We start from the raw sequence: 25,618 nt of genomic DNA, 5'->3' as shown, positions 1-25,618 counted from the left end.
TCAGACTTGAGTTTGGCAGTAATTAAAATTATGAGTAAATATTTACTTTTTGGTGAAATCGTAACATCTGTTTTTGTTTTTGTGGAATGCACTGCACATTATGACCTTAATTATGCAGGCCACATTAATTTTCAGAGTCTGATTAATCATCAGAATCTTCTTGTAAGTCATTTTCGCATTGAGGATTTAATATTTATTGGGAAATGTTCTTGGTTACACTGAATCGTGTGTAGATTCCTTAAAGCAATTAGAGTAAAGTTTAAGTCCCCCCCCTTTCTAAGCGAATCTTCTTCACAAAGTGTCTGAGACAATATCACACATAGCAGCATTACCAGGAAAGAGGAAACAATATATTTGAAGCTGAAGCTGGACATACAATACAGTGCAAAATGTCATTTCTTACTTGTTTTAACATTAAACATATTAAACACTTAGCTTTATGTCTTAAATATTTAGTTTTGTGGACTTAGTCAAGGTAACTGACAATAAAATCCCTTTGTCCTGATACCAACATACAAACATGAGCTGTACTAAGTTTTCTGGTTGCATATTTCACAGGAGGAATTTATATATGTGTACACACTGTATATAAATACAGATATTTACATTTACATTTATTCACTTAGCAGACGCTTTTCTCCAAAGCGACTTCCAGTGAATTCTATGTAGTGTTATGAGCCCACACACCTTATTCATCAAGGTGATCTACACTGCTAGATACACTACTTACAATGGGTCACTCATCCATACATCATATATATATATACCATATAAAAAAATTTCCCCACTCGCCCCCTTTTGCGGGCGGTCTTACTCCTTCAAGCTCGGCTCCTCTACCAGAGGTCTGGGAGCTTGAGGGTTCTGCGCAGTATCTTAGCTGTTCCTAGGACCGCGCTCTTCTGGACAGAGATCTCGGATGTTGTTCCCGGGATCTGCCGGAGCCACTCTCCCAGCTTAGGGGTCACGGCCCCAGGTGTTCCGATTACCACGGGAACCACTGTCGCCTTCACCTTCCACATCTTTTCTAGCTCCTCTCTCAGTCCTTGGCATTTCTCAAGCTTCTCATGTTCTTTCTTTCTGATGTTGCCATCGCTTGGGATGGCAACATCTATCACTACGGCTTTCATATATATATATACACACACATACATACAGATATATACAAACACACACATTGCACATATACACACACACAACTTACTATGATCATGTACTTTTTATATATTTATGTCCTTTAAATAAATTTCACATATGTGTAAGTAGTATAGTAAACTTGCCATCTGTAACTATTTCATCTGATGTATTACAGCTTTTTATTTAAAAACTTTTTTTTTTTACCTTTAATTACTAGGTAACTTGGTACTACTTAGAGTAAGTACTTTGATGAAGGGAAGTACAGCAAGAGCAGGGATTCTCATTAGTCCTTTGACTGCAAGGTGACAGCTGTAACCGGCACACTTTCTGCAACCCAAAAGAAGTTAATCTCACTCATGCGCCAAGTAGCCGATGCCAGTGTTTACAGCGAAAAAGTTCAGGATAAAAGGCAAGACAGCAGTGGAAGGACTGCAATTCACACAGTAAACCACTAGGTTATAGGACATCATCCTCAGTGCTACATTACTGACCGTCCCATAATAATAAAACCCAGACACAAAGTAACACTGTTCAAATAACTAACAAATGAAAATATTCCAGTCAGCTCCAATGTGCCAAATGATAAAACCCTAGAGAGTAAGTTATATCCTCTGAATTTGCTCTACTCAGCCAGGCAGTATATCTAGGCAATGCTTCACCTAGGATATCGAAATTGGACAGTAGGATGCACTTAATTGGATACATTCTGTTTAAGAAGCACACACAGTGCTACATAATTAGTAAATCTTCCGCAAGGCAGCTACACAACCGAGGAGCAGCAGCCTACTGTAACGTTTTTTTAAGGGAGGGTGTGCAGGACATGTACACGGACAGTAGCTGCTAGAGAAGGATAACAAACATACGTGCGAAGTGCAGGTAAATGCGTCCCGTTACAGTGACTTTTAGGTTATACATTACCCAGCTGTATAATAAAACTAGAAGCTATTGAAGAGTAACATTCAACGTTTAATTGCTCACCCACTCACTTTTGTTAACTGCTTGTCTTTGTGAGGGTCGAGGCGGTCCGGAGCCTATCCCGAAATCACTTGGCACCAGGCCAAGAGGGGCACACCCCGAATGACAGGATGGTTTGTTTATATTTATGCTTATTCATTTAGCAGACACTTTTCTCCAAAGCAACATACATCTAATAGAAAATACGATGTGTGCATTACGTTAGGAGAAAGAGAGACTTAGATGCAGATGCATGATGCTTAAGTACAATTAGTTTGTTTCTTTCCGCCATAAGAAGCAATATTCATCACACAAGTAGCTGGATAAAACTTTATCTGAACACAGACAATTCCTAATCACTTTCCTAGTCATTTTTTTTTTCTAATAACTAAACATTTTTATGTTACGTTACAGGAGTAGCTGCGTGAAGGTTTATCCATTGATTAACAGGTATGATCTCCAAGTTATAGAACATGAACATTTACACATTAAATCAAATTAAGAGATCATGGGCAAAGTGAGCCGGGAAGACATGAGTTTTCAGACCCATCTTAAATGTGGACAGAGATTCAGCAGTTCTGAGTGAGAGGGGGAGGTTGTTCCACCACAACGGAGCCAGAACCGAGAACCTCCGTGCTTTTGCTGCTTTTGTTTGTTACAACATTGTCATGGGTGAGAACTGCCATTCAACACTGCCCTGTGTGCAGCCTTCTTAGTAAATCCACCAAAATCAAATAGAGATAACCAACAAGAAATATCTGTACCGCTGCCCACATTCACACGCTAGTTTAGGAGGTTTGTGCGATTTGCATATTGGTGAATATAACCACAAACTGTGAGTGACAAATACTCTCCACTCTCTGGTCTGGAACTTACTTCTACAGTTAGATGTTCATTCCAAAAAGCAAATTCGTCATTTGACTAAAGTAAACTACTACAGAGCAGTAATTGCTAATTCTGAAACCAATTGCTAATCACTGATTGCTACTGACAATAGAGGATTACTCAGTCTATAAAATTAACAGACATATCCAACATTTAACTTTCAACTTGCCCCAGCATCGATACAAAAAATTGTTAGTGCATAGACTAGAATAAATAAAACTCACCAAATCACTCTTTTAAAAATGAATTGACTTGTTTAACTGTTACACAAGTCAAATTTCAGAACACAGAAAAACACATTCTTAACGTATTACACATATTTAAACTCGCATTTTTTCCTGAATTCACTAGCTCGGAAGGGAAAGAACACGATTGTCTATGAAGACGGGATGAAGCTTCAGCTCTGACTGGTTAAAGCTAAACTGTGGCTGGTTTCAACGCCAGCAAACCTGGCCAACGAAATCAACAAAACAAGTGAGCCGACCGCGACGAGAGCGTTTTAATCGTTCACCGCAAACACGACTGTGGTGAAATTCTCAAATGGCTTCATGGTTCACCGAAATACTGAATTGATTCATTTTAAGAAGAGAGTTAAAAATTAAAAGTGAATGACTAGAGGGTGACAGAAATGTAACAGAGTAAAAGTAGCTTTTTTCTTTGCAAAAGTAAAAAGCATCGATGTCAAAATTTACTGGGAAAAGTACAATTTCTCAAGAAAATTATGTAGCTATAACGGAGTAACTGCAGATATCCCAAGTCTCAGGGAAATCGGTGTATGCTCCCTTACTCACACGAGTGATCCATAAACTCCCGGGAAACGCTTCCCGCTCCCGATTTTTTCAGTTTGAAAAATCATCTGCGAATTATGTAATTAAACAGCTGCCATTTAAGTCCCAGTGCTCCACGCAACGAAAATCTCAAAACCCACCCTAGATATTCATTCGGCTGGGATTATACACTTGTGCAAAATGGATTTAATTCACGCCAGTTGAGCACACTGCGTTCATTCTCCTCACTAGATCAATACATTCACTTTTTAACCTTTTTAATACTGAAAAACCCTATGTGGGAAAACAAAGTGGGGGTGGTGAGAACCGGTGCCACAGACCCGATTTACTATTAACTTGTTAACTGGAGTGGTGTCAGTCAGCTTCCAGAACTTGGCTTTGTGTTCAGCCCACAGTGAGTCGCATTGCGTGGAAACGCCAAGAAAACAAAAGGGATGTTGTCCTGAGCCTCCTGCTACCTGCTTGTACAAATTACCATTTGTAACATACCTGAAATCCTTGGGGACCCGGAGCGAGTGTAAAATTGTCTTACTTTAGCGCAGCGGCTGTTGCCTGTGGCTGCGTTCAAACCATTTCCATTTGTCTTTAGTTACTGGCATTACTCACCGACAGTTTCTGCACTCCAGCGTTGATCCCTTTATGCAAGCCTTATGGGAAATAAAAATGATGAAGCTTTTTGAACCTGCAGTCCACAAACTGCTGCCACTGCTCTGCAGCTGCAGGAACTGTGATTCAACGCATAAAAAAAGCTTCATTTTGGGCTTCTATGACAAATAAGTATGACCTCAAGTCTTCTTTGAACTTCTTCAAGCTAAAAGCCTTTTGAACTTCTACAAATTATTTTTCCATGTCTTTTTTTCCCCCCTTTTCTTATTGATTTAAACTCTTATTCAATGCTTTTAAACGTCTTTTTCTCTCGGAGTGATAAACATTCGGTTTAATGATGGCGTTGCCTGGATTGCCTTGCAACTGTCTCTGCAGCTAATGGACACTATTATTATATTTCTGTGTTACTGTTACTATGTATATTGCTTCTTCAGCATTCTGTACCTGTTTTGTGTTTCTAAGAATCATCTTTTGTCGCTGCGGCCATGCTCACAGAAAGAAGAACACAGAATATTCCAGGTACATTACCCATCATCGATTGTCAATAATGGCTTGTCCAGTGCAAAGTTGCACAATTTATCCTGGAAGGAGGAGGCATGATACTCCAGGACACCTCAGGGCACATTTAGGTTTATTCATTTAGCTTACACTTTCTCCAAAGGCACTTACAATATTAAGCTACCTACAATTATCTATCCATTTACAAATTAGGGTATGTTCTTTCCTCAAAGGTACTACAGCTGGAGATGATATTCAAACATATGACCTATGGGTCTGAAGGCAGCAGCTCTAACCACTACACCACCAGGTGCTCCACAAGGCAAGTTTCTTTAACAATAAATTAATTTTAAAAACATTCTGAATCTTGTGTTTGAACTTGAAAATCAGCGATTGATTTCAATGATGAGGAAATAAAAAGTAGCCATGGCATTCCCCCTGACTCACACTGCACCTCATCCCATGTGACTCAACCCTGAGGTGAGCATCCGAGATCTCCAGAAATCTGTACACGTGTCAGAAACACAAAACCTATCTGACCACCTTTCAAAAAAATATGAAACGCCTGACATGGGCATGTAAACACAGATACATTTGATCATCCGCAAAAGCATCGCTGAGACGGAGATGTCGATGACAAGCAAAGCCGGCTGAGTTTGGGAGGCACCCAGTGAAGATGTTTTTAATATGGAAGGGAAAGTTCATGCACATTCAGAGTGATTCTTCAGAACAGCTTCGCAGCTGTGGCTCAGAGAGAGGCAAGCCTGTGTGCTCTGGGGACATTCCACACTTTGACTGGCTTCACACTGATGGTGGACCGCTTCCACTGAAAATGAAAAAGATAAACCGACTAATTATCGACCTGAAAATGAATGGCTAAATTGCTCATTACAGTTACTGTAGATCTGCTGCCAAGGAATATGAGGAAAAGCATTTCTCTATTCTCCTTCCATTTCATACTCATGAGTAAAAACACATATATATTTAATATATAGTACATGTAATACACTAAGAATGAAACAAATGTCAATTCCTTACAAGCACATGATTCTGCAAGGCATGACTGCAAGCAATTCACACAAATGAAGATTGTAAAACGTAACGACGCTTTTTTTCACTGTCATACGCAACATACATTCATTTTCACAAGTGTAAAAACTTGGCACACTTACACAGTCGCTGCATTCATATCCTGATTAAAGCTAAATGTCATTTATAACTTGAACTTGAGTACAGTTGAGCAAAAGACCCGAGTAAATACTAAGCTATATCAAGAACAGTGTGAGTCACTTTGGATAAGTTAAGTGAGAAAATAAAAATGTTGTTTATGTTTATACTTATTAAAGCGATATTGAAGCGGTCTTATGTAGGAGTCTTCAAATGAAATGCAATTTACAGTTAATGAAAAAAAAATCACGTGGTTCTTCTGAGGCTTGTGAAGGTGCTCTGAACATAACAGAATTGAAAAGTTCATTTTCTCATGTCCCTTTTCAGGTTCGCAAAACTGGATATTTCCCTTGACAACTTAGAAGAGAAATGTGCAAAAACAATTGTAAATATACTCAAAAATTTGAAGATCAGCTCAAGTTTCAGGCAAGAAGCGTCCTTTGTTCTGAGTCATTGGCGTGGTTTTTTGTGTATGCTTTAATTCATATGACTCCAATTTATAATCACCCGCTTTAGCGTCGAGGTTACAATAATAAGCACTGATTTCTTTTTCGAGTTGTAATGTTTCCCTTGGTCACTGTTGATGTCATTATGACATTAGAATGCCAAAAATGACTCAATATAATTTCCATCCCTTATAAAAGCAAGGCTGTCACTGATGCTTCTCAGACTGCTCTTCTTCTCTGCTGATACTTCAGGTGGTTTGTGTGGTGCAAACTCTCTAGAGTGGAAATGGCCAAGTGCCACAGCCACAAGGCTTCCAGCAATATTATGCCTTCCTTGCAAAAGCAACTGAAGTAAAGAAAATGAAGAATGCGTGTCATATGAAAACAGTCCATGCATATAAAATCGTGCACATAAAGCAAGTTACAGGTCAGCAGTAATTACACTCTTCTTGCTGTGAATATAAAGGTTAAAGGAACGCGAGGTCCAGTGGTAGCTGTGTTTCGTAAATGAACTTCTCATCAAGTGTCAGTCAGAGCAAAGTAAATATTAGTCCACTTTTCCTTCCTTTCTCCAGCATGATTCCAAAGTTTCAAGAGCGTTTCGTTCCCTAACCATGAAGTGCCCTTAGATCAAAGTTTTCTTTTCTATGTCCATTTAAAGCTGAACTGCAGATGAACTTTCTGTTCCACTGCAGCCCTTCATAAGCACTCGAAGGCTTCAAAAAAGGCATTTAAACAGCTGTTAGACTCTTATGCATTTTTATGATTTGTGAGGAGAAGGGAACGATCAACTTTCTTATGAGTACGATTACGACTACAATCGGAGGCCGTACGCATGTTCGGATCTCCCCAGGGCACGCTAACTACCTTCACTGTCTGCAGCTACCAGCGGCGGAAGACTGGATAATATAGCCTGTAATAAACACGTCAATATCCATGCATTCCTGAGCTGGAGGGAGCCGGAAAACGTTGGCCACTGTGGGAACTTATTGAAGGATGGAAAACTGACGCCAACTTACGAGATTTCACGTGGCAACCCAAAAAGAGGTCAAATTTTAAAGTAAAATATAAGTGAAAAGCTATACATATATAAGCTATATATACTGTATATACATACACAGACAGAGAGTTCATTACTGATAACATGTATTTCCAAAAGGTTTTATGGTTTCTTTAAATACATCAGCGATATTCGTTTTGTAACATTTAACATTATAATTTATTTTGTTGACAGCGACTTACAATGAGAGGTTTGTACACTAGCCTACGTACAATTATTTACCGATTTATAAAGCACGGTCATTTTTACAGCATCAATTTAGGGTAAGTACAGTACTCTGGTTATTACAGCAGTATATAGGATTTGAACCACTGTGTTCCCTGCTTCCTGTATTTGTTTATATTTTTTACTTATTTATCAGGTGCTCCAAGATGAGTATTTACTGTTGAGACTTGGTAACCATTTGTAACCCTATCGGAGCAGAGTTATGGTCATCAGAGGTAAGAAAACCAAGGAAAAACCCCAACTCCAGGAAGCTATTATAGGTGCTGTTCGTGTTCTGTGCGTAATTGCTCAGCTAAAAATACACACTGCGCCAAATTAAGGGCAAAATGTCTCGGTCTTAAGTAGCCGCTACAGTGATGAATTAACTGTCTACACAGAGGGTTCCCCCATCGGAATGTGCGTGGAATTGCCCGAAAGTGGAAACACAGACATGGTGGAGATCATGTTCCAGGAACTTAATCTGAACTGAAGCTCTGAGCTGAGGAGATGCGATTGCACACGGTCATCTGAAGCACTGGTCCTTCATCAGAAATGGGGAAATGTTTGCATGACCCTTGCTCTCATTTCCGCTACGTGAGACAACGATCTACTGGCCAACAGCAGGCAAGTTTTCGCTTGGCTGCTGGTGGGATGCTGTGCAGCAACCCAAAAAACCTGTGGATGCTCAGTATTGGTGGAAAAACTGAAGAGCAATATTAAAGGCTTAAACACAGCATGTAGCATGGGTTACATTTCCAGCTGTTGTATGATGCCAACCAGAAAACAGAAACGTCCCTGTATTTGTTCATTGACAAACCTATAAAGGACTCCACAGAAATAAGGTAGAACAGAAAAAGTCTGTACCTCGACAACTGCAGCAGTCCAAACCATAAAGACATGCAAATTCCATTCATGAGGACAAATATCAGCATGTGCTTGACAGTTATATTGGGGCAGCAGGCAGAAGGGATTTTACTGAATGGAGGACAGTTAGTCCACACCTGCTGGAGTACAGCACATTAAATTGAGCAAAGACAGCTGTGGTTTTCACTTTGTTTATAGCATATAAAAAATCATGTTTCCATACACAGATGCAGGATATGGCATTGGAAGACTGAGAACATCTGCTGTCAATCATTAGGTAACAGTGTCATATTGCAAGCATTCTATCTATCTATCTATCTATCTATCTATCTATCTATCCCTTCAGCCTAACATTACTTATTACATTATTTTGCTTATACCTTTGCCCACTCATACAGCAAGGGTAATTTTGACTGTATCTATTTATTTTGAGTGTACTGATCAAGAGAATTACAGCAAGAGCTGGAATTAAAACCAACAACCTTAAGATTGAGATGTAAGAGACCTAAGGTTTACACAGTAATAAAACGAGTATGTAGTTATGTAATACGTATATTATTATTATTCCTCGCTTTTGTTGCCACAAATTTCTTTTATTATGCACAGTTCAGCTGTTAATAGAATAAATCAGACAAATTATGACACGTTCAATCGACTGCATCAGGGATCTCACACACACACACACACACACACACACACACACACACACACACACACACACACACACACACACACACACACACTCTCTGAAACTGCCTTTCCCAAGTGGGGATGCGGTGAACTGGAGCCTAACCCACCAACACAGGGTGCAAGGCTGGAGGGGGAAGGGAAACACCCAGGACGGCACCTTCAAGCAGGAATCGAACCCCAGACCCACCAGAGAGTGAGACCCGGACAAGCCTGCTGCCTCACCGCGCCCCCTTTTTGTGCTTTTATTTCCAGTGTACACATAAAAATAGGTGCGTTTTCAGAAAATGCTGATCTACATCCTTGTTTAATTGTGATTTATTCACTGTTTTGGGCAAAAGATGGAAAAAGAAGAATGTCGAAGTAATAGATTATTCACAACAGGTATTGTGTTTATTTGGAGTCTCTGGACCGAGTTCCATCCTCTTGCTGTGGTCTGCACAGATGAGACCTATAATCCTCTCTGACAAAGCCCAGACTGCGCTGCCGAATCTCACGCTACATGAACAGCAAACCTGCTTGCTGCTGACTTCACGGTGCAGACCACGGGGGAAGAAACTGAACGAGGGCGTTAAAGGAAGAGCACAAAACGATATGCTGTCTAACCCGACTTAAACAATTGAAATTCTTGACTGAGTTTTCTATCTATGGGTGTGTTTTTGCAGACACAGTCCCCACAAAGAGAGTAAACCTTGAAAAAAATAGATGTTGCGGAGAGGCCCCCGTGGAATAAAACATCTTTCACAATGGACTGGGAAGGGTACAGATAATTTATTATGCTATAGTGGGAGTCAGTGTGAAATCTTTGCAGTACCAGCTACACAGCACAATGCTATTTGGAAGAAAAGAAGAAAAATGTACCATCCTTGCCCCACAGAGCATATGCAAGAAGAAATTACAATTTAGCCTTAATCTCTATGAAACACAACTTTACAACTATTTACTCAGTTATAAGTGTGGAAGACACAGCTAAGTAGCTAAAGGTATCTATCTACCTAACTTAAGGGTGCCCTACCAATAGGAGTGGGATTTGAACCAGTAGCCTTTAGATTAAAAGGCAATGGGCATACCTGGTCTGCTACCCCGAAAAGAAGCGCACTAGTAATTCAGTGCCTGAAGGAAAAAGGTAAGGTAAAATAGTGATTACAGGTGGATGACTGTGAGTTGAACCTAATTTTGGGTACCTGAAGGAGCCTCCCGCTATACCTCCTGTTGTAGAACCCTTGATAAATGTCCGATCCCTAACCTGATGCGGGAGAAATTACCCAGCTGTAGAATTCTGTGAGTAGCTCAATGACTTTGGAAAAAAGCATCAGCTAAAGGAACACGTTAACGCTTCTCAAGAACTATTCCAACAGAATTACTTGCTGCATAATATTTTATGTTTTCAATAAATCATATTTTAAAACAGCTGAAAAGAGATAAAAGGTGCTGCTCAACTGAGCTTACTAGCTGACTGGTCAATTATTATTATTATTATTATTATTATTACTACTACTACTACTACTACTATTGATAACAACAACAACAATAATAATAAGAATATACATATCTCATTTTGGCTAATGGTCAAGTTGCATACTTCAGCACTGCAGCAAACCAGCTTTTCTATTTGTTTCCTAATGTCCACATGGCAGTTTGACATCTCACCTTGAACTATCACAAAGCCACCGTTGTACTCACACATCAGCATCTCACTGCATCGCCTTGCCTTTTGCCTTATAAAGTCCATTCTGCGCAAATACAAATCACGAAGTCACAGTAAATCTGTATATATAATGCAATATAAATCACACAACATTTTCAAGCGCATGCTGTGCTGCCAGCACACATCATTTAATGTTTTCCCTCAATGAGCGTTATACCTTTGAAGTCGATTTGATATCTTGTCTGGATTACGCCGACTCGAACCGATTTGACAGGGGCCGATGGACAATATTTCCCAATAAAATGGCGGAGCTGGTTCGTGAAGTGTGCAGTTAGCTGGAGGCATGTGGGGCATTACAGCACATTTTAAAGCTGTCTCATGCCTGTGATGAGCATGGAAAACATTGAGGTGTCTTAGCTACATTCTGCCTGCAAAGCTACAAGGACCTGTGGCTTGTATAATGTGGTGGAACACAAAGCTGGGCAATTAGATGCTCATCTTCAACTAGAATTTAATTATGCTAACAGATGTGTCTTTACCCTGTGATGGACTGGCACCCCGTCCAAGGTGAACTCCCTCCACCTTGCATCCAGCGCTTCCGTGATAGGCTCCGGTTCACCGCGACCCTGCTCAGGACAAACGGTTACTGAAATTGGATGGATGGACGGATGGACATATGTCCTACAGCCTCAGCCCTGAACATGCAATCAGAGCAGATCACTCCAAAATACAGCTTCTTGTGCTGCCTTTTCGTCTCTTATTTTTTCTTTTTTTTTTCTTCAAGGGGCTGAGAAGTAAAGAAAGGACTCCGATGTGTCATCGGCACATCCAAGGACTTCGACCAAACAGTGGTTCACTGGTCAGCAGCTGAAAATGATACTAGGTAACACACCTTTCCCTGGGAGCTTTCATGTGTATGTTTGTGTGTTTGTTTGCATGTTTGCTGCAGCTCTTTCCTCTCAACCTACTGCCCTGTTTTTGTTTTAAAAAAAAAAAAAAAAAGAAAAAAACGGGTACATTTTTCGCTGCTCATCTAGACAACACAACAACTTTCTTTTCCTGTTAATTTAACTAGCTGTAAAACACGTTCCGCTGAGGAGGGTGGAGGGTTCGAGAAGCAGGAGGGCCGGTCCTTCCTGGTCTTTCCTGGCTCACAATGGCAGGAAAGGCTGCTTCGCTATAAATGGAACGTCCCTGTGAAACTCAAACAAAGGCTTATCCGATACCACGGTGTATGTGCTGCTTTTACTCTATTATTTTTTCCTCTGCGAGAAGCCAGGCATTCCCCGACAACGATGACGAGAGAATGCCAGCGAATACTACGTTAATCGCCTGCGCTCTGCATGAAGATCTTGTTTACACATGTGCATGTTCCTTCAATAATACACTAATTACCTGTTGTTACTGGGCTTTAAAGAGGTGTAATAGATAGACAAGGGCAGGAAGTAAGGAATTATTGTGTCAGATGCCATTTCTCTCTTGGCTACGTTTGTTTTCTTGGAATTTGGGCAGAATTGCACCCCTCGTGACCTCAAACACGCAGTGTGCTGCAGCGCTGCCAGGCCCCATGCGCGTCCTTGGTTAAAACGCCACTTACTGGTTGCCCGCAGCGATGACGCTGCAGCCAGCGGCGGTGCGTTAGTGTCACACAGCTGTGTCACAGCGTCGGAAAAGGCGCGATGGGAACACAGCGTCGGCTGAAAGCAATTTCGAGGTCACTCCTTGCCAGCTGGTCTCGTAAGCCTCTGGAGAGGCACGATTGCAAATGAGAAGTAAAACGGAATTTGTTTGTTTTCCTTGCGCACTCTTATGTCGGGCCTTTGGAATGGGGGATGACAGAGCTCAGAGTCACGGCTGTTTTTTCCTGCATTTTTCTTGCCTTTCTCCCCTTTTCCACCACGTGCTGCTCGACGAAGCCATTCACCCGAGACCCGGACGCAGGAGCTGTTGAAGGTCTTACTCGTTTCCGTCGAACAGCTTGTAAACTATTTACAACGATTTGCCCATTTATACAGCCGGGCAATTTTTACTGTATGAATTCTGGGAAAATACCGTGATCAAGCTACAGCAGGAGGCCAGATTCGAACCTGGGTCCGTCAAGTCTTCTGACCACTATTCCACCTGCTGCCCAACTTAGCACACGTCATCGATACAGCCTTGCAACAGCAAAGTCTACGGCAGAGCACCTCTGTCTTGCTGATCGTACAGCACGGAGAGCAGATTTTTGGTCAACGCACATTTTTCCAAGGTGTGGTTTCCAGGGGACACGCTGAAATGCCTTGCTGGTCACAATGTGCAAAACCCCGTCAGTTAGTTCAAGGACAGATTTTGTGTACAGCCTAGAGAAACAACTCCTTTTCCGTCTATATAGAAAAATATTACCCAGCTTTACTTGAACTTACTTTAGAGCAAAAAGACTGGGTTGCCAATTTGAGCACAATTTGACCAAGTTACCTTGTCACGCAGGGAATCTATTGATAAACTATAAAGGCAAATCCTTTTCAATGCTGTGCATCAGTCTTGACTAGTATAAAATAGTCATACTTTCTGACTGGTTTACAGCACTACTTTATTCTGTGTCTTTTTTTTGCACATCCATTTTCTTGACCGGAGGGTGCGGTGGCACAGCGGGTTTGGCCGGTCCCACTCTTTGGCAGGTCTGGGGTTCGAGTGCCACTTGGGGTGCCTTGCAATGGACTGGTGTCCCATCCTGGTGTGTCCTCTCCCCCTCCAGCCTTAAATCTACATTTATTCACTTAGCAGACGCTTTTCTCCAAAACTACTTACAATGGATGCTATGCATTGTTACCGAGCCAAACACCTTATTCACTGCGGTGACTTACACTGCTAGATACACTACTTACACTGGGTCACTCATCCATACATCAGTGGAACACACTCTCTCTGTGTCACTCACACACTATGGGGGAACCTGAACAGCACGTCTTTGGACTGTGGGAGGAAACCGGAGCACCTGGAGGAAACCCACACAGACACGGGGAGAACGTGCAAACTCCACACAGACTGAGTGGGGAAATCGAACCCACATCCTCTCGCACCACCCAGACGCTGTGAGACAACAGGGCTACTCGTTGTGCCACCGTGCCGCCCCAGCCCTACACTTTGTGTTGCCAGGTTAGGCTCCAGTTTGCTGCGCCCCCACTCGGACTCTGCGCGCGTGCATATTTTCATGACCATAGCGGTGATTTTAGGATGCCACAGAGATGGACTTATGAATCTCAGAAAATCATCCTAAATAAGCATTAAATAAAAAAATACATACGGTGAATTTAAAATCAGATTTGGACTTGAATATAAATGAATCATGAAGTGTCCAGCTGAATTTGCCTATAACAATCAAATCATCTTACGAATCTTGCTCACGACGCGTTTCCCCCACGCCCATTCTTCGGCTTTTTGTGGCTCGTTCTTCAGTTTGGACTCCGACGACATAATTGTGATATATTCACACAGGAAGGTGCTGTAGGTACCTTTTTCGGGCTGGGCCTTGCTCCAAACTGAAGACAAGCACAGACAGCAGGAAAATCCCATGAGCCGTGTATACTCAACTGGTTGGTCATCTGGCCAAGTTTCCTTTGGATGTCATTCAGCAATTCGTGCCGTAAAAATAATTATCATGAGCATTGTCCAGCACACATACATACCTGTCATCAGAGGGTAGAGATCAGCATGTCTTATCACTAGCAACAAACTGTTCACTTCTTTCCTCTAGAAGCATATTGCTAGTTTTGAAAAGAGAGCTGTATATTCTAATAATACATTCATTACTAGTCAAAAGTTTGAGTACACCTGGGCAATACCTATGTGGGAAAAACTAGGCAAACTGTCAAAGCAAAGAGCAATTCTCAAGTGTCTTATGTCTCTGAAAACTGCCGTAGAAGATTTGGGAAGACACGACTCCTCGTTTCCTCATGAAACTTAATATTTTTGGTGTTCTCAACTAAAATTGGGTGGTGCATTATAACTGTATACAAATGTCCTGTTAAAAATTTTATTATTATTATACATGAAGAATATATATTTATACAAACTACCTGTAATAATCAGAGGATGCAAGAAGACAAGAGGTTGGACCCAAGTGACCCAAGTAATTGAAGAGACTCAGTGGCAGTGGTTGTTGTGGTGTGGTGATGAAGAAGAGCCGTGGTCAAGGTCCGGGTCAAAATCGAGTTGGTAGTTTTGATCCGTGGGGCAAATCCGAAATCCAGGTCAGCAAGCAGAGCGAAAGTAGAAGCCGAAAACGTTATCTAAGAGGCAAATCGGAAATCCAGGTCAAGGGTCCAAGCGCAGGTCAAACCAGTGGAGCAAGAGCAGGGTAGGCAGTTGTCTCAATGAGATTCTGTGAGTGGTGTGGGTGCTGGAGCTGCTGGAATGTGTTCTGGGGCATGACACTACATTTACATTCATTAATTTAGCTGACACTTTTCTGCAAAGTGACTTACAACGTTAAGCTACCTGCACCTATTTAGGGTAAGCACCTTGCTCATGGGTACTACAGCAAAAAATGAGATTCAAACCGGTACCCTTCAGATCCATAGGTAGAAGCTTTAACCACTACTTCTCCCACACACACACACACACACACACACACACACACACACACACACACAACAGTATATTTATATGTATGCATATGCATATAGATTTATATACAGGTTTCAGCAGGTGAACTCAGATTTTTGACTGGTACTGTATGTTTTTGTTTTTCTGCTCCATATGTCCCAGTGTGTCACAGAAGAAAAAAACTACTAAATGACTTTGTGCCTGTGGCCCTTAAATGAATTATAAGTGCAACCCAGTACACGTGACTATACACATTCCTTTAGGACAGCCATAATAACATGCACATTAGAGAAATTGAGCTAAATATCAGAATAACTATTATTTAGGCTCAGTAAGCTAACCTAATTGTAATATTGCATTGCTCTTGACCCCATGTTACACTAAAACCACCCCATATTTTGTACTCTCTGCTTCCAAACGGAAGACTTTCAATAGCGGTTTAATTAATTCTTCACCTTATTGCACACAGTCAATCAATATGTCAGCCACTAATGCAGGCCACTGAGATGATTATACCATTGTGCTATTTGGCCTCTCTGACTGAGCATCGCCCAGTTGCTACCAATTACTGCTTGTCGCCATCGCAGATGACCGCACAGACATCAGAATTTGTGTCAGGGAATCAAAGGCACTATCTGAGCTGGAACCGAGCAGGCTTCCGGCGTGGGACACAGCAGTGTTCGGCATGTGATCTCGCTGGGCCTGCCGCCCGGCTGGCGTTCCCATGGGGGCCACTCCTATCAACTTCTGCAATTGTGGAGGCTGGGTAACTCCTAGTCGCTCCGGTACCAGTGGCCTTGCGGCAAATTCGCATCGGAAAGATCATAGCCACTACTCACGTGGTCCGTCAAGAAGGAAGAGACCAAATTCCAACCCGTATCTCACTGTACTCAACCTGTGGAGGAGAAAAGGGACAATATTAATCCTTGGGTTGTGTTTGAGAAACATTTCTATTTTTGGTGTTCCTAACCGGAATTCAGTGGCTCATTATAACTTTATATAAAGTAGTTATAAAACATAGATGGTCAATGCTGTGTTGTATCTTTTTAACCAACTTAGTCACTATCAGAAGTTCAACCCCTAGTTTTAAAATTGATAGTCTACAGACCTCATTTACCTGAAGTAATACCACTTGGGTGTGTCTGTGTGTAAACTCTTGAATGTGGCGTTTCATTCTTACGTTTGCTGTTTGTTACAGTCTCACCCATTAATTTTCCCACAATTGGCCAGATCTGACAGCATGCACCACAGATGTGTGAAATGGCATTAAACCAGGTAAAATTCAATGAAATTCGTCATCCTTAATTGTATCTGTTCGGATGCCTGGTGTGGAGGATGTCGTGAAACCGTACGGCAATCAAATGAAATAAACCATATTTACGATTGATCAAAGTCATACACGGGTCAAATTTGACTGAAACACATCATGACGGTTAAGTCGCAAACTCAGCCACCCTAAAAAACATTTACCGCTGCAGTTCAAAAGATTATGCCCCCACTAAGGACGTCTGGTGCGACTTGATAAATTCCTGCCTTGGCTGCAGCTGGAGGTGATTGAACGGAGACGTCAGCAAGACTGATAAGGTGAAAAGCTAAACAAAGGGTAATGTGTCATTTGTGTATTTACCGTGACCTCGCAATGGCTAGGGCCATGTCTTTGTGGAGACCTCCCAATCGAGGCCCAAACAACCCAAGTTCTATCTCCAGATGAGACCCGAGTGCGCCCCCTTTGAAAGAGAAGCGGCCCGACCACGTAATGGCCTCGTAAATCAGCCCGCAGTGCCGCGAAGGCAGCCAGTTGCACGTGTGGTTTTCTGGTCAGTGGGTCACGTTGCCAAGCAGTTAGTTGCTCTATTTTGAGATAAGGCCAGGCAGTCTAGGTATCCAAGGACACCAAGTGGGGCTTCAAGCTCTGAAAACATTGGCTACTACCCGTCCAAAAACTGATAAGATGGTTCATATGGTTTTATTTACCCACACCTAGCCTTGTCCTGCTTCCCTTCCAACCACGCTGAAGTTTCAGAAAGGGCTGCTTGTAAACGAAATAAAACCGCAAGGAGAGGCCAGATAGCGGCTACACTGCCCCGGGGTAGCAAAGCCCTTCCTTAGACATGGCCTGCTAAACGCATCCCACAATCCCACTTTTTCAAAACAACTCGTATCATTTTACAGACACGCCAAGAAGAAATCTCCACTCTGATCAGCAATTTCCTTTCCATTGGCCGGCCTCACTAAACATCTCCCCAAATTGGCAGGGATTGCAGCCATATTGTTGAGGTGGATTTAAGAGAACGTTTAAGGTGGAAGAATGTCCTAGAAGCTGTTCCTCATAACCTGGAGAATTAGGCAAAGGTCAGTTCAGTTTAGCTGTAGGGCTGCAGAACACGGATGCTGCTCTATGGCTGCTGACATTTCAACTAATAAAGACATCATCTATGACTGATGCAGCAGAGCCGTTTTGACTGTTAAAGCACTTGAATTATTTAATTCAGTAATAACTTAAGTATTGTGATTTTTGAGCAAACACTTTCTGGGAACCAGGTAAGACAGCATGCATTTTTTAAGCACCTCGCACAAGAATCGGAAAGCAGGGTTTCAGAGGAACTGAAATGGCAAAAGTCCACAAGTTTAACCACTACAAAGCAAATGGAAACAAACTGGGAACTGTACAGTCATTTTTCTATTTCTATGGATGCTATTCTCATCTCTGTTAAAAACATTTAAGAACTGGTGGGTTCAAATAGGTCAAGTGACTTTTCTGTATAAAATCCCAGGAATACACAATATGTGTTTGTGGTTTGAAGTTATTTTAGTTAAAACTATATAACTAGTTTGATTTTTTTGAGACATTTACCACATTTGGCTATTTTATTTTCCAAAAAGGAAGTGCATTCTATCTGTAAGAAGATATTTTTCCTTTATAAAAGCCTCACAGCGGATCTACTGGTGCAATCCAAGGCAGCTTATATCAGGAGTAAGTACTCCTTAATAAATTCTCATTAAACCGAAATCCTTCTTCGCAGTCCTATTTTAATGGACAACTGAAGAAGTCTATTATTTAAGGTAAATAAAATTATATCATGAAAGAGGAAGAGGGTGCAAGCGGAAACAGTTAAAACTGTAGTTTTCACATTTCAGTGCATAACTTTTGTGCCCAGAACTTTTAAACTGATCTGAAGCATAGCCCTAATGTAGAGTTGTACATTGATAGTGATATTTATTGTTCAAATAATTGTAAAGCACACTGTTCACTGCCCACTAGGTGTCCCTTCAATGAGAAACATATAAATGCATAACTTTTACCTTCATGGGCAGAAAAAGAACAGTTGTGTTATATCATCAGTAACTTTCAAAATGTCATAGTCTAAAAATTTGATGTTCTGCACTGACACGCTTGACATACCACGACAGGCTTGGGTGACTGTTGCTCTGCAAGAGAAGTATTTTCTCCAGATTTTGACAACGTACCTTTATAATAGTTACATTTCGCTTCATTATAATCAGACAGGGAAAAATAGTTATATGATTAGCCAAACATATATGATCCAAATAGTAACACATGGAAATATTTGTAGTTTTAAAGTGCCCAGCTGTTTCCCATTGTGTATAATGCCATTATGAGTCATGGGTAGAGTACTGAAATTGATATTTATGTGTCTTTGCTAATCCTGTACATTTTTCTCAACATTAAAGTAATATTTTTGCATTATTGCTTCAAATTTGCCTTATGTATTTCATGAGTCTGTTGTTTATGCCGGGGGGCGCGGTGGCGCGGACCGGGTTCTGCTCTCCAGTAGGTCTGGGGTTCGAGTCCCTCTTGGGGTGCCTTGCGACGGACTGGCGTCCCATCCTGGGTGTGTCCCCTCCCCCTGCAGCCTCACGGCCTGTGTTGTCGTGTTAGGCTCCGGCTCACCGCGACCCCGTATGGGACAAGCGGTTCAGAGGATGTGTGTGTGTGTGTTGTTTATGCCCTTTGGTAAGGATTAAGAGACAATGGCTTTCAGTCTGTTATGTTGTTGTATGTGTCATATTGGTACAGTTTTTTTTAATAATTTCTATTAGTTACTGCTCCTATCAAGTTCCCCATGTTTTCACTTTGCACTGATCGCCATTGGTCCAACTCGTCAATCCCACAGGTCAAATGGAAAGTTTATTCCGTTAGATTGTTGGGCAGTCTTGACAAAAATAATTAAGCTTTTTAACAAAGACAGAAATTTCTCATAGCCTGATATTATCATAAGCACGTGGGCTTCGGGGGTACATCTAGAATTTAAAATAAAAGAAAAAGGTCTGAAATGGGCTCTGCCAATGAAGTCCACTCCAGGAATTAGTGTAAGATCCACAGTTCAGGTGGCTGACAATGTAAGAAGCCCAAAGGAGTGGTCTAACGGAGAGGACGAGTTTTCGGTTGAGGACATGTTGCACGGTGGCAGGAAGTCTGCAGCAGCTCCGACTCAGTAGCTAGCTCACATGTTGGAACAATCGCATAAAGAAGGGTATTAGTATTCTCATCACATTCTTCGGATCTTTCACGGCAACATTGCCCACAAATGGCTGTAGGTAGGTGTGTGTGCGTGTGTGTATGTGTGCCTGCATCCTATTCACTTAAGTTTCACAAAATATTCACATTCACTTGAAATTGGCAAAAACCTATGAAGAATATCGCTGTATATCAGTGAAATTAAAAGTTGTGTGCTAAAGATTAAAGAGGGATTTAAAAGTTTATAGTACGTTTAATTTAGGAAATAGATAGGATTTGACAACCATGTTGCAAATGAACTGTGCAGAGCTGAATATCTATTCTTGGCCGACATTCTGAGCTTGTCTGTGATTCATCTCCGAGAAAAAGACATGGTTCACCTAATTGGTGCAAGGCTTTGTTGCACAGTGAGGATTACACACATCTTGGCTATTCAACAAATGCAAATCCTTTCCATTTACCAAGAAAAAAAAATTAAAGGCATGGGCCCAGCAGGACACAAAGTTCTTTCCCAAATTCAGACCGCTGGATCAGCCACTTTGAGCAAAACTGGTCTGATCAGGGTGAATGACACGGTGATTGAATTCTGCGATTCAAGGGTGACCCCTAAAAAAGGAAATCAAATAAAAAAAAATCTCCCGGTGCAGAAGACATTACTTTGCTCTTTGTTCGACGGGACCACACAGGTTTTTGGGGAATGAGAAAAACACTTATCTCTTTTCATGCAGCACGTTCAGATTTAATTATCCAGGACTGAATCTGTGACATCCTTAGCTTGAGTGTCTATTCACACTGTTCGCTGCCTTCCATAAGGCTTGCACGTTAAGCGGGTCCTGTGGACTGAGATTTCTCATCATCCTCCAACTGGTTACCTCCATACCACATGTTGTCCGCAGGAGCGTGCTTTAACACAAGTTCTCCCAAATGAATCCTTTAACATCCTTAAAAATGACAACTTATAACTCAACCTCTGACTTACAAATGCACTCCTGCTGAAACACTACATTTCATTTCCCGCTGCTGAATGCAGAAAAACTGTATTTCTTAAATTTTATTTATGCACAGAAACCACAGGTCCTTGGCTATGATTATGTATTCTCCTTTGTTTGTAATGTAGTAGAGGCTGGCCTGAGAAAAGCCGATCGTTCATGAACCCCTCGCGGCTGCCAGTTTTCCAGATGTTTTTAAAATCTACTGTGCTTCTCAAATGGGTTTATCCTACTTAAGATTCGTGACTTTTTGGCAACTATTAAACCTGACAAAATTCGCGACCATTATTATCTGACGTTTCGAGCAACATGTTCTGCGATTCCCAAAGCTGTTAAAAAGACACATTGGAGACACCTGCCTGCTAACCTCATTTATCCCAACAGAATGACAACAAGCTATAATTATGGCTGTATTTCACCTTAATGCCACTGCGCAAGGTGTCACGGACACTGGGAGAAGAAAAGTTTGTTGAAAAACTTGGATTAGAAAAAAATTTAGTGCCGTGGTCGCCCTGTTCAGACATTCAGGTCTTTCGCACTTCCTCTTCACTTGATGCCTACAAAGGAACAATATATTTTTAAAAACTGCAAGTCATAAATGTGATAAAATAAGCATGAAGAAAACCTAGCACTGGCATGATTAAAAATGCCAATGGAGGTCATTTGATCCCATGATGTTCAATTTAATTTGTGCTGATTAAAACAGATTCAAGCAATAACTTTATCCATCCAGCTTGAGTCCAAAATGTCCAGTGTGTTATAAAGGCTCACTGACAAGATTTAGTGACTGACTTGGACATCTTTATTTTGGCATCTTTACAGATTTCCAGAGAATCCTGCTCTAGCCTCCACTATTTGAGATGCTACTGTCGACATGTTTTTAAAAAAAGCGCACATTTTGATGAATACAAGGTTTGACTTTAATATCTCGACTATTTGCCTCTTGATTTTAAAGCCTCGGAGGACCCCAGAGCACGGATGTGCAACAGCAACCTTCCACCAGCACAGGAAAGATTTCACATGGCAGCATTTTTCACTTTGCTAATAAATGACAAAAAGTCATGTGCTTTTATTAGGAGGAAATCATTTCAACTATCCTAATAACTCTCTCATTGGAATGTTACCACATGCTCTTATTTCACTCAAGTATATAAGAAGAATTTAGAGTTTATGTTATTTGTAGAAAAAAGTAAAATAAAATAAAATTCACTGTACAGTGCATGGATGGTACTGGATTAATTCCAGTGGAGATCTATTAAAGAGAATTTTTCTTTTTTTTTGCAGTGTCCCCATTAAAACCCAAAAGAATTCCCGCAGGGTTATGAAAATGCCTTCTCAGCAAAAGACAGCGCTGTGTTTCTCAGTTAGAACTGCAGTTTGAATTTGCTTTGCAAGTGTTTTTAACCGACAGGGAGGAGTTCTAAGACTGAAACCTTTGGATTTCAGTGACTGATGGAAACAGCAACGTGCTGCCATGTCTCAGGACGGACTGGAACATCAATTTAACAGATGAGTTGCTTCTCATCAGATCCTTGGCTCAGGCATTTACACTGTTTAACCCGATGTCTTGAGCATTATGTTTGGGTAACTGTCATCCAGAGCTGTTCCTTTTCCAATCCAAAGAATCCCGACACGCCAAGCTTCAGAGAACACAGGAGGTTTTTCTGATGGCTATTTTACCCATGTTTGCCAGGGCTGTTAGCAGTTTAGCTATATTTTCAATGATGGACACCTCCCCCATTTGGTCATCACCTGAGATGAAATATCTGCTTCAATTCCACTTCCTCTCCCAAAGACTTAAGAAAACCACAATTATATTTATACATTATTATTTTTACCATTAATTACTCATTTTGCCTTTTTTTTGCACAAAGTGGTAGAGTGTTAGGTTAATGTACAATAATTTACCTGTTTATACAACTGGACAGATTTTAATCCGGTTATATACCTTGCTCTAAATCACAACAGCGGGATTCGAACCTCATTCCTTTAGGCGGAAAGCAACAGCTCCAAACACTACGCTGCCCACTGGTTCCTTTTAATCAAAATTATACAGATGAGTGATCTTGCAATGGGAGTAGATTATAATTTACATGCTTTAAGGATTTTACCGCATTTCTGTAAAGTTCCACAGCACATATAAGAGCACCTGCTTTGCACGCCAATGACCAGCTCATAACTTCTCCATGCACTGAAATACTGTGCAAGGAACAGATCTGATGGTTAAGTCAGACCAGATGTTTATGTCGAGTGCAGGCAACACCTTCATTAAGTCAAGGCACATCTGTACGCTTTCCATTTGTTGTACAGAACAAACTGCAGACCGAAGACTCCGTCCATATGGTCAAGATGAACGTTTCGCCTTGTGTTCAGCCATTTAAACATTCGGATCATGGAGAATAAAATAACCCTTTAACACGTCTCAATAAATAAGATTTTGATTTTTGTAAAACATGAAAATGCACTGGGCTAATTGAGCCATTGTTCACTAACATACAGTATGAATAAAAAACGCAATGTATCGCTTCACCATGTGAGGTATCTACAATACTGTTAAAAGGATTGCTTTGACAACCTATTCAGACATTCGTCTGTTAAAAACATCAGATGGAAACATGCTTTTTTAACCATGTGTGAATACTTTTCATTTAGTCATGTCCTGCCTGTCCGCCCTATAATGGTCTATTGTAAAAGGATTATGGTGCTTTAAATCTTCAGCAATTTTATTTTCAATACGTTTTTTTAAGTGTGTCTGGGATCTGTCTGTATTGCTGTGCTTTCCATAACAATTGCAGGCGCTGTAAAGCTCTGGACAGCTTGGGCCATGTTTGTTCCAGACTAAATATGAATGCAGTTCAGGTACAGCGTACGTTCAGCTAATTTTTCATGTTTTTTCACTACTGGCAGCTGTTCCTTATATTTTTCTTCACCAGGTGCTGGAGGAGCCTGCGGGAGACAAATGTGCTTGGGTTCGAAAGTGGGCATCATGGCTGAAGGCGACAGCACACGGAAACGCTCGCAGAGGCCGAAGTTCCACATTTACTCTGCTTTACATGAGGGCTGGCAGGGGGATTAAGTGCATTGTCCGACTAAAACAAACTCATTATTTCAATTTCCCATTGAGCCCTGTTACTGGACAAAGACAGCTCAGCGGGATCCATTATTTGAATATGTTCCTGCTTAATAACGGGTGGCTACGCGCTAATTATCGAGGGGACAGTACACCGGCACTTACTTTTACACATGAATAAGCATGTCATGGCAATGGTTTTCAGCCCATTTACTTTGTAAAGTGCAATCAGGTTGGAGACAATGGGCTCTCCTCCCGCAATCACTTTGAACTCCTTTCAAAACAACTCCAAAATGCCGGTTCTCACACATACTCACTTCAGAAGGTGAGATCCAAGCGAATTGAGGTTCACCTCATAAAATCGGGCGGTCCGGCAGCGTCTCTCAGCTTATCTGTTGCAAAAAAAATGCAGCACTTTTCACATGGAAGTAAGAGAGAATTTCTAAGACGAAAAATGTGTTCTCGGGGAGCAGCGTTAGCGTTACCGAGTGATTTTACATGGAAAGGTGAGCTGCCACCTTGCAACTGAAGGTCTGATTTTAGCACCCTTGATCAAGGTACTTACCCTAAACTAATATAAGAAAAATTACCCAGAAGCACAAATGAGTAAATTATTATAAGTAGCTTAGTGTACAAATCAAACATTGCCAGTCACTTTGGAGAGGAGTGTCAGCTAATGAATAGATAACATTTTGCTGGTCAATATTTTACCATCCAAAAATGTATTAGAGTCATTAAGGTTAAAGACATCAGTTAAAAGTGAAATAACGGTTCCCCTCAAGCACTGTTCGTTTGAAGATGCACCAAATATTGCATCAAAATATGACAATGCCACACAAAGTTAAGTGGCAGAAATCACACTGCTTTAGCTGATTCAAACATAACTGAAGACCTACAAAATCTATTGGTCTGCAGACAATGTACATGTACATGTCCTAAGTTGAGAGTTCTGGCTCAATCAGGTTTTGATCACTTGCATGGCTTAGTAGGGCGATAGAAGTGACGCATCACTGGAGTCCAACCTGCAGCGCCTAAAATTAGCTCCTGTAACACGTACATCACCTCACCCCTCGTGTGTCACAGTGACATGCCATGTGTATGCCATTTGCACAATGCTGGTATGTCATGTCACTCTATAAGAGGAAGTGGAAAGACCAGATTTGAAAAGTGCTGGGCAGGGGCAGCTCTCAGAGAGTCATCAGCAGCCACGAACAACATATTGAACACCGAGGTGCAAAACCTAGCTGTTTGCAAGTCAACGCCATAGTGGCATCATAGGTATCTTTTGGACAGCACATATAAATTCAGTTACAAAAATGTTGAGGAAAGGCCCCTGTCAAATTTGGATGGCAGCAACCATAGTGACAGGGGTGAAAAGGTTAAAGCTTGTAATACTTCAACCCATAACATGAAGAATAGGGTGCTTTGTGTTTGGTTTTGCCATTAATGGAAGCTATCTGGGAGGATAGCCAGGCCTGCCTGGCTGGTTGCTTTGGCTAAAAAAGAGCCCCCAACTGATAAAAACAATATGCTTATTGGTTGTGTGTCCATCAC

General features: G+C 41.3%; 1 long non-coding RNA gene across 2 annotated transcripts in view; it reads right to left on the bottom strand.

Moving 5' to 3' along the window:
* Positions 1-5,497: 5,497 nt before the first annotated feature.
* Positions 5,498-25,618, bottom strand: part of LOC108938744 (uncharacterized) — a 64,524-nt gene continuing 44,403 nt past the window's right edge. Inside the window, exons 1-5 of one of the 2 annotated variants that reach the window (XR_001966450.2) lie at positions 24,382-24,451; positions 16,365-16,420; positions 14,997-15,209; positions 14,313-14,459; positions 5,498-5,691 (exon numbers count right to left, since the gene is read on the bottom strand). This is a non-coding gene — a long non-coding RNA (uncharacterized LOC108938744). Of the gene's footprint in view, positions 5,692-14,312; positions 14,460-14,996; positions 15,210-16,364; positions 16,421-24,381; positions 24,452-25,618 lie in introns of those variants that run through there. The other variant, XR_001966451.2, reaches the window with a different exon arrangement.

This window comes from Scleropages formosus, chromosome 5, assembly GCF_900964775.1.
Source record: "Scleropages formosus chromosome 5, fSclFor1.1, whole genome shotgun sequence".
Classification (NCBI taxonomy): domain Eukaryota; kingdom Metazoa; phylum Chordata; class Actinopteri; order Osteoglossiformes; family Osteoglossidae; genus Scleropages; species Scleropages formosus.
This window is presented reverse-complemented; position numbering and strand designations above follow the sequence as displayed.